At 39.2% G+C, this 10,329-nt stretch overlaps 1 protein-coding gene across 1 annotated transcript in view; it reads right to left on the bottom strand.

The window, feature by feature from the left end:
- Positions 1-2,804: 2,804 nt before the first annotated feature.
- PRDM14 (PR/SET domain 14) overlaps positions 2,805-10,329 on the bottom strand; it is a 69,022-nt gene continuing 61,497 nt past the window's right edge. The window contains exon 10 of the transcript XR_014579724.1: positions 2,805-8,807. The gene's annotated coding sequence lies outside the window, so the exon portion shown is untranslated. The remainder of the gene's footprint in view (positions 8,808-10,329) is intronic.

Below are 10,329 nucleotides of genomic sequence, written 5' to 3'. Positions count from 1 at the left end.
GGGAGAGGAGAGGAGAGGAGAGGAGAGGAGAGGAGAGGAGAGGAGAGGAGAGGAGAGGAGAGGAGAGGAGAGGAGAGGAGAGGAGAGGAGAGGAGAGGAGAGGGAGAGGAGAGGAGAGGAGAGGAGAGGAGAGGAGAGGAGAGGAGAGGAGAGGAGAGGAGAGGAGAGGAGAGGAGAGGAGAGGAGAGGAGAGGAGAGGAGAGAGAGAGAGAGAGGAGAGGAGAGGAGAGGAGAGGAGAGGAGAGGAGAGGAGAGGAGAGGAGAGGAGAGGAGAGGAGAGGAGAGGAGAGGAGAGAAGAGAAGAGAAGAGAAGAGAAGAGAAGAGAAGAGAAGAGAAGAGAGAGAAGAGAAGAGAAGAGAAGAGAAGAGAAGAGAAGAGAAGAGAAGAGAAGAGAAGAGAAGAGAAGAGAAAGAAGAGAAAAGAAAAGAAAAGAAAAGAAAAGAAAAGAAAAGAAAAGAAAAGAAAAGAAAAGAAAAGAAAAGAAAAGAAAAGAAAAGAAAAGAAAAGAAAAGAAAAGAAAAGAAAAGAAAAGAAAAGAAAAGAAAAGAAAAAGAAAAAAGAAAAGAAAAGAAAAGAAAAGAAAAGAAAAGAAAAGAAAAGAAAAGAAAAGAAAAGAAAAGAAAAGAAAAGAAAAGAAAAGAAAAGAAAAGAAAAGAAAGAAAAGAAAAGAAAAGAAAAGAAAAGAAAAGAAAAGAAAAGAAAAGAAAAGAAAAGAAAAGAAAAGAAAAGAAAAGAAAAGAAAAGAAAAGAAAAGAAAAGAAAAGAGAAAAATCACCTTTCAAATAAAACAGCAAGATAGACAAAAAAATCTGTCTGCACATGGACAGCAAAAAGCAATTCACACGTGGCTACTCGAGTGGAGAAGTTTTGCACGATGGGTCTTCACACAGAATTCAAGCTTCAGTCTTCAAGTGCAAACGAATCTCACTGAGTGCCACTCTCTCAAGCTCCAGTGTTGTCATTTACAGTTTGTCAGGTCCTTCTGGGTATTTCCAATTTTTCTACCTTGCATCCATTAGAAAGGAGGATGAGAAGAGTCCCCAGGGTTTCAAATATTCTTTATTGGAAGACCAAGAACAGTTTTGAAACAGAGGACTTGATAATATACCCATCGTTCACAATCTAAATGACAGTGTGCAGCATCAGCTTTTAAATGTCAAGGTCATTCGTGGTATTTCTATTTTGAGTAAAATGGCTCCTGCTGTTTCCATGGTTTCACCTGAAATATGTACTGAACCTCATTGTTAAGAACCTTGAAACCCAACCATTCCAATAAAAAAGTAGACATCCTCTTCTACAGGTAGTTAATTTGAATTTAAATACATAGCAGTCTGTGTTTTCCCTGGATGGGTTTATGGATTTCTGCATTGCATTTGTGAACAAAAGCAGATGTTTGGGTTATCCAATTTACTCTTCTTTCTGGCATACTTCACCATTATAGCTTTAGTTATTTCTCCAGCATAGATTGTTCATGCAGTGGAAAGATCAGCTTTATTATTTACTAAACATAAAGTAATATCAGCTTTATTAAACTATTGAGAAAACATGGTAGCTTGCAGTCATAATGAAAATTAAAAAGAAAAAATCAGGAGAAGCAGGTTTTAAAAGGGTAACATTGTTTCAGATTTCATTTTGTATGTTCACATTCAGCTGTAGAAAAAACAAGTTATTAGAACTTCTAAAATTTTCCAGGACAAAATAGTCATTTTCCAATTATTGCTGTTACTACTTAATAACTACTAATCAAAACCAGAGGGCAGGAATGAGATTGAAGAATGACTCAGATGAATAAAGCAAGGAATAGTTTAATGAATTTTAAAACCTCAAAATGCAAAATAAGAACTGCAGATACAGAAAGACAGAAGATTTCCATATTAAGGCCTTCAGCACTTCATTGAGTTGCCAGTTTCAGTACTAACATCCTTTGTGATATTGCTGGCATAAACACTGTGTTTTGTCCCCAAAAATGAGGTTACGGAGATGTAGTTCCACTGACTAGATAAGACTGGAGCAGATACTACATAGCAAGGAAGTCTGCTATCTCATTTATTGAACACCTTTAGTGCCCAATTTTAGGCAGAAATTTTAATATAATCGGGTGTTGAGCCAGGACATTATTTACTTTTGTCCATTCTCTTTCTTTTCCTTCCTTCCTTCCTTCCTTTCTTTCTTCCTTCCCTCCTTCCTTCCTTCCTTCCTTCGTCATTTACATTCTCCATTTCTACTATTCAACCTTGTCCCCTTCCTCATCCATCCTTCTGACAAGGTCTGCCCCATTGCTCTGCCAGCAATGCCAGAAGTTACCTAGCAGGTGTGCAGAAGGATGTCCATCTCCTACAGTGTGCAGTCTCTGCATCACGCACCACGGAGCAATGAACTGCTCCTTTCAGCCTGGCTTTGGCACAATGGCATAGATTCATACTCTCCTCTCCTCATAATCTTTCCTATGCAGAAAAATACCTGAGTTAGCTCTGAACTCTAGAGACAAGGGTGGTCATGCTTGCAAGGTATTGCCCCAGACTAAAAGAGAAATATCTGGACAGGCAAAGAATAAGATTTTAGCATCGCTGTTTGTATAATCAAAGAGGCATCATGGTGTAACATAGTACTGTGTCTGACATAGCAAATTAGTAAGCTTTGTTTAAATACAGACAGATTTCATAAACATGAAAACATTCAATTTTTACATTTTTTCTTTTTCTTCTTTTTTATTTTTTTCTCTCTTTTTCTCTCTCTTTCTTTTTTCTTTTTTTCCTTTTCCTTTTCCTTTTCCTTTTCCTTTTCTTTTTCCTTTTCCTTTTCCTTTTCCTTTTCCTTTTCCTTTTCCTTTTCCTTTTCCTTTTCCTTTTCCTTTTCCTTTTCCTTTTCCTTTTCCTTTTCCTTTTCCTTTTCCTTTCTTTTTCTTTCTTTTTCGTTTTTCTTTTCCTTTTTCTTTTCCTTTTTTTTTTTTTTAACATTAAATAATATATACATTTTTGAATAGATTTTGCATGGACAGCATGAAAGTACAACAACAACAAAAATTTTTTTAAGTTGATACTGTCCATCCTATAGACATTTTAGTGTCTAAACATAGGTGTCTACATATATTCTAAGTGTAGAAGTTCCCTTTGTAGTATACCAAAGATAAAATACTTGGCTCATTTGCCAAACATAGATGTCATCAGGCATGTCACAGGACACCTGGGAGTGTTGCATGGCAGACATGACACGAGGAGATCCAGGCCGGTCCAAACTGTAGTAGGAGATGAGGCAGGACACCCGAAGGATGTTAGATTTCTCCATTAGGCAAACATGATAGAGTTTGGAGCTCCTCATGTTGCTTGCCAATTAAGGGTGATTTGAAGAGCTCACAGGAGTGAGCACTGTCCTTCAGCTGCATTGATTAGGTTTCCATTGAGTACAACAAAGTGTAGACACCTAGTTCACACGTCACTACGTACTTATAGGTACCTAAATTTAAATCACTGTGCTCGACACTGAGTGTCATCACGAGCGTGCAGATAAGAACACAGAGTTATTGAAAATTTCAGAGACAAGCAAAACATGCTATGCAGCAGATAACATTGGTGTTTCAGGGAATGGTCAGAAGTTTCTAGAATCAGACACTGCCTAGAACAGGTCGACAGGTAAGGTTCCACTTCTCACTTGTTTTGTTTCTACTCAAAAGTTTTGTCTCTACTCAATGAAGCATTGTAGCATATTTTGGGAATTTAGCGTGTGCTTAACAGCTCTGCTGATTCAGGACCCAAGCTGAATCCATTTATACAAGATGACACACATTAAACCTAGTGTTTGTGTGCGAGGCTTTGCAGCTCCTGGCTACCATGCACACCCTCAGTGGAAATATGAAAAAAATTAAACTTAGCTAAGTGGATTTTTGAGCACAATTCTAAGATTTGCAATCATATAGTTATCATTGTTTTTGAAGTTGAATTTAATTTTAAGAAACTTGCAGACAATAACTTTCCAGCTAAAGAGAAAGGAAACGTCTTCCCAATAGATTTTTGTTTTGTTTGATTGTTTGTTTCTTGTGTATGTTTTTTTGTTTGTTTGTTTGTTTGTTTTTGTGGGGGGGTTGATGACTGTTTTTTGTTTTGGAAGCTATTAATAGGTTTTTACAAACACATTTATGGACATAAAGAAGCATTTGACTATTGGATGTTTCTATAGCCAATGGGGTCATTGTAACAAAACTGTTCATTTATTCTCAGATCACACAGAATTTCACTGTTGTGAACTAAGATAAAACTCAGATATCTTTACTCCCAAGGCTGGACTTAAAGCCTATGAAAATAAATCGTCATGTTCTTATGGAAGAATCAATTTCTGGTATAAAATATATGGTAAGTCAGAAAATATTAGTATTTTAACCTCTTAAAAACAAACTGGTCTTGTTATCTAATCTTTGGAGAGTGCCTTTTTAAACAGGCAGGTCATGATAAGACAAAGGGCAATGGATTTGAATTAAAAGAGAAGAGATTTAGATTATGTGTTAGGATGAAATTCTTTACTCAGAGGGTGGTGAGGCACTGGCACAGGCTGCCCAGAGAAGCTGTGGATGCCCCATCCCTGGAGGTGTTCAAGGCCAGGCTGGATGGGACTTTGGGCAATCTGGTCTGGTGGGAGGTGTCCCTGCCCATGGCTGGAGGATGCTGGGGGGGAACCATATGATCTAGGTTCATTCTATAATGATTTTGTGCATAAATCCTACTGAACCTGTAAGAATCCTATTTTGAACAGGTTCTGTAGACCTGTCTGAGGTTCTAGGTCTGCTTTCCTCCTTCCGAATCTGTGCAATTAGTATAGAACTTGGAAAAAATAATGCTTGCCAAACTTCAAGTATAGACATTTTAGTTCATGTAGAACAAACAAACAAAAAAAATTTCCATCCTTTAGCAAAACAACTTAAAGTGCCAACCTTCCTAAATCAAAAGTGTAGTTATTTCAGCTGCTTTTTAAGTTAAAGCTAAGCTTGGCTTAATTTGTCCTCCTTCTTCTAGCCATCATCATTTTTCTACATTCTGAAAAAATGTGTGATGTTCATTATGCCCAAATGCATCCTCAATTCGTAAATTATTTATCCAGAAGTTTTGCTGGTATTTCTACTGAAAAGGCTAGAGAATGCTGATCTGTGTGACTTGTCAGTGTGCTCCCCATCCTTACTTTTTTGTCCAAACCTTCCTGCTCAGACCTGTTAAGAGACACAGAGTTCTGTAAAGTAAATGGGCTGTGTATCTCCACGAGAGACTCCACAATCCTCTCTATTGCTTTCACCCTGCAGAACCAGTGCAGATTGTCTCCAGAAGAGTGCTTCATCCTCACCAAGTGTGAAGAGAGATGAGCTGCAAGTCAGCACTTCCCAGCGCATCTACATTTGCATCAAGATGCCTGTGTTGCACATCTGACTAATTTACAGACTGAAGAAGGCAACTCTACTCCAGCTCTTTTGACATCGCCTTTCCTCGTGTATAATGGATATAGGATGCTGGCCTTCCTCTTCAAACAACTTGACTTTTATGCCAGTACTAAAAGCACACACTAAAAGCATTTTCATCACTTCACTCCTTCAGCCTACATCTTTCAACAGTTCTCCCCTCCTCTGCTGAGCTCCTGATTATGGGGTCCACTCCTAATATCTGTCACCCCTCCCTTGGCTTTCTCAACCCCTTCTCAAAGCCAACCTCCCCCCCACTATTACTTCTGCATCCCAGATCTCTGTCTTTACAGTACAGGGGCCTGGCCCGCAGCTCCCCTTCTCTCCATGGCCCCTGATCCCCCCCCGCCCCACAGGTGCATCCTGGCCCTGCTCCCTCCTGCCCTCCTGCCTGGTTGGGGCCACAGCAACTTCTACCCCTCCAGCAACAAGGTTTTGACCTGAAAGCACAGCTGTCACCTCACAGCAATGAATTAAATCACAGAATCACAGAATGGCCGAGGTTGGGAGGGACCTCTGAAGATCACCAACGCCCCAGCCAAGCAGGATCACCTACAGCACATTGTGCAGGATGGCAAATGAACTTTAGCTTTCACTGCTCACTGCTATAATGACTTTTTTTTTTCTATTTTCTAAAATATATTCTGACCATAGTTTTTGTATTATTTTGTACATCCACGAGCAGCCCCCGCAGCTCTCCCCAGCTATGTTTTCCCCTTTCTGTAGAGGGCCAGAGCCTGAGGCAGGCAGGCCCCTGGGAGCTGTGTGTACTCTTGATCCCCTCCTGAAATCTCCTGTTAAATAAAAGGAGTTAATTCTTTAAATGTTCTCTTGCCGATCATTCTTCCATTCTGGGGCCATTCCCCAATCCCTTTCCCCCACTTTTTTTTTCATTAGGAAATAATTTCTTTAATTTACCTGTTTCAGCCAAACATCAGGTTGTTTCTCTGTTATTATTATCAAAAGCCATAAACTCCATAAGCACAAGAACCACCATCAGCACAATTTTACACTACATTGTTACATTAAATGAGTAAAACACCATTAATAAAACCCAAAAACTCACTCTTAATTGAAGTGCAACAGTGCAGAAGCACCAGATGAAACTTTTGGTAGTAATAAGTAAGGTTCAATTACCTAGTTGGAGCTTGTTACTTGTGTTGTGCTGTCTATTGTATTTGTTTAAATCCTGGTCCTGGTAGCTGTGCCTTCATTATTTTCAAGCCAAATCCTCCATCAGTGTTAAGAAGATGGGCTTTCCATGTAAACTAGATGACAGTCTGACCCAAAGTGAACCTACAAGAACATTAACAAGTCCCCAAAGCAGTAGGAGTTGCGACTTGGAATTCATCACTGTTACTATTAGTAGCAGATCTATTTGAGGAAAGATGGACGAAGTATGATGAAGAGGTTAAAAATAAGTTCAAAGATTTGTGCTTGGCCACGCTGCTTTCTGTCCCTGTTATCTAATGTGCTCACCTCAGAAGAAACCTCTAATTTAATTAGAAGTATCAATCTGGGATTCCTGCACTTACATAATAAAGCATCTTGAGAAATACTTAAAAGTAAACCTTTTTTACCAAGAATACTTACCGTCTTCCGAATATTAATTATTAATGTTTGTAATAATTACAGTATGGAACTGCTCAGCAAGCTTGCTTAAAATTTTGCATGTGCTGAATTACAATTGCTGCAGTCAAATGAGGCCAGACCCTGCGTGGTGTCGATCATACTGCAGAAATATTATGGGTTTACTTTAGCTTTCATTCTTCACTGCTATAATGATTTTTTTCTATTTTCTAAAATATATTCTGGACATAGTTTTGCATTGTTTTGTACATCCAGACAATCTGCTATGTAGCCAGAAAGTTGAAACAGTTTTAGCTTCTATTTTCAATCTCTGCATTTGAATGAGTTTGGGCTTTAAAAAAAATAAAAACAAATAAATAAAATAAACATAACAACAGCTCACGTCTGCCACTTAAAAAAAAAAAAAAAAGCAAAGGCCATGGTTCACTTCATTTTAGTGGATTTATCTTAAATCCTGGCAGGTCGACTCAACACATTTTTGCAAAACACATAGGACATTCAGGATTAAAGTTACTTCTTGTAACTGTGTCATTAGCAACACAGCAGCATGCAGGAACTGATTATGTTCTCTTTGTCTCGCTTCCACACCTCTAATCTCAGAGCTGACCTGATTTATATTGCTAGATTTACATGGGCTTGTGTATATTGAAATCCAGGAGAGTGGAAAGGGCTGAGATTCCCTGAAAATAAACTCAGCTGGCAAAGAGATTAACCCATTTATAAATGCATTTTTGCCTGTTGCTGAGTGTGCAGATTTTTATCCATTTAAGGAACATAGGCCTAAATCCAGATCCTAACGCTGCCTGGGGCAGGGCAAGAAAGAAACAGATCGAGTAGTCATCCAAATGGCTCAGTCACCAGCACAGCAATTTAAATGATTTGGGTCTGGGGGGGAAAGGAGAGAGGGAGGGAAGAAGGGAAGGAGGAAAGGAAGGAAAAGAGTGAGTTAGCAGGCAACAACTCTGAGTAATCATTTGCAGTGGCTGAAATTGATGTAAGAAAATGTTCTTTCCCTTTCCAAGTATCACTCATTATAGGTAACTTTGGGAAAGGGTACTTTGTGTACCCTTAAAAGCATTCCCAAAGGAGGCACAATCAGTCATCAATGGCAGAGGTTTACATAATCTCACATTTACAGTGAGGAAAACAATTCATGGGAGAGCATAAACATGAGGCATGATGTCCCTCAGGCATCTGTCAGAGGATTCCCAGCAAACAGCTCAGCTGGCACGGAGATTAACCCCTTTGTAAATGCACTCATACGCTTCTGGGCGTGAAGAGTTTTACCCATTTGGTGATCTCAGGTCTAATTACAGATTCTTCTCAGGCTGAAAATATAGAACATGGTTTAATTCTATCAGGATCATTTTCTGCACTTCTAGAAAGGGCTTCTGCTGAAGTGTCAAGGTCTGTATTGCCAGGACAAGGTTTGAAAACAACTTGTTGGGATTACATTCACAGAAAACACTGGAAACAGCCAGACTTGCATATGGGACGTGCAGATGAGACCTCTTTGCACGTGGAGACCTCAATAAGTGAGGAACAGGAGGCAGTGTCCCTGGAGCTCAGCTTGGCTGAAAGGACTCAGATCACTCCCGTGTATGTCTCTGCTTCCTCCCTCTGGATGAAGGCAAGCCCTCACTCATGGGGCTCATTCATGTGTGGCTGTAAACCATATTTTAGGTACTGTGATGTTGGCCCCAGTGCACTCCTGACTGTAGGGACCAGCAACCAGACCTTGAAGGCTCTGCTTGGTCAGGCAAGGTGCATCTTGCAAACCTGTGGAGAAGAGGAGGGAAATGTTCTTACCTGGGTCTCGGTGGAATAAGCACACTGTGCTTATTCAATGATTTCTAAAAGTCACAGAACAGCACAGGTCATCACACCAAAAATACCAGGGTTATTCTCATTTTTAACTCCAAATATCTAGCAGTAAAATCTTCTTAAACTCCCGATGGCCCAAAGCAGGAAGAGTTGTTCAAGAAATGATTCAGAGAGACCCAAATTTAGGTGCTTAAAACTTTTTCCAGTACCTCTAACTCGGATTAGAACTGTATTAAAGTCAATATAGGGTCTGTAAAAATTGGGAGTGACCAGAACTCTTTTGTAAAACTCAACTAAATAAATCATCAAGCCTAAGACTGCAGGAGGAATCGTCCTGCCTTTGTGAGCCAGAAAAATGTGGCAATTGTGTTTTTATCAAATGTGTCTCTAAATAAAAAGTGTCAAGGTTATTTTTGTACCTGCTACAATTTCATGTCTGGTGTATCACATTAAATATGTAAAAAAAATCCTTCTTAAGAAAAACATCAATAAAAAAAAAGAAAAAAATCAAGTCAAATTTAGTTTTGATACAATGAATAAGCAAAAAGAAATGGAGGAAGAGAGAAGATAACAAACATACGAAGATATTTAATCAGATACTTAGCCATGTGTCCACAGCCAAGGGGTTTTTCAAACACTTCCTTCATGTATAAATGTAAATATACAAATATAATATAGTGTCTAAAGAGTAATGGAAGAGACACACAAGACAGAATAATGGTCACTTCAGAAATCCATTCTATCCTTATGTGGATTTAAGGTTGAAAGCACTTGTCAACAATTCACGGGTAAAATACATTAAGGGACTACTGTAATTATCCAAAACTCAGGCAATATAAACTGGGAAACTGACAATCGGGGCACTGATCTAAGAAATCCAGCCGGGCACTCATCACAATTTTGTGGTTATTGTGTTATCACAGAGCAGAGTTAAGGATGTCTGACTGCCTCTCTGGTGCCTGCTTCGTCTTCATGTATGTTGATTATTTTAAATATAAAATAGCAACTTTTTAAATGTAGTTATTTGCTAACCCTGGTGCTTTTTAAATGTAGTTATTTGCTAACCCTGGTGCCTCTCTACCAAGCGGCAATCGCCCCCTCCAGAACGGCAGCACAGTGACTGTCAGAACACAAATGAGGTTATTCCCTCACCCATGCAAACATAAACAGAATAATTCAGTGAATTAGAGCAAGAAAGATTAAATTAAAAGGCAACCCCTGGCCCCTGACAGCTGTGTCTCCCTTCCTGCACACAGCTCAGAACAGTACATCTTGCGTGTTTGAAAACAGCCCACAAGAAACTGATCTGTGCATAAAATCACAGAAAAAGTCTGAAAGGTTTGTCGGGAGTCTTGCCTAACATATTGCTATGCCCTAACTCCATGCAATGGCACTTTAGTAGGTCTCTGACAGAGATACCAGCAAAAGGGATTAATTATTTAAAGGAAATAACTGTCCCCATTTGCCATTCTTGTTA

This window comes from Anser anser, assembly GCF_964211835.1.
Source record: "Anser anser genome assembly, chromosome: 2".
NCBI lineage: Eukaryota > Metazoa > Chordata > Aves > Anseriformes > Anatidae > Anser > Anser anser.
This window is presented reverse-complemented; position numbering and strand designations above follow the sequence as displayed.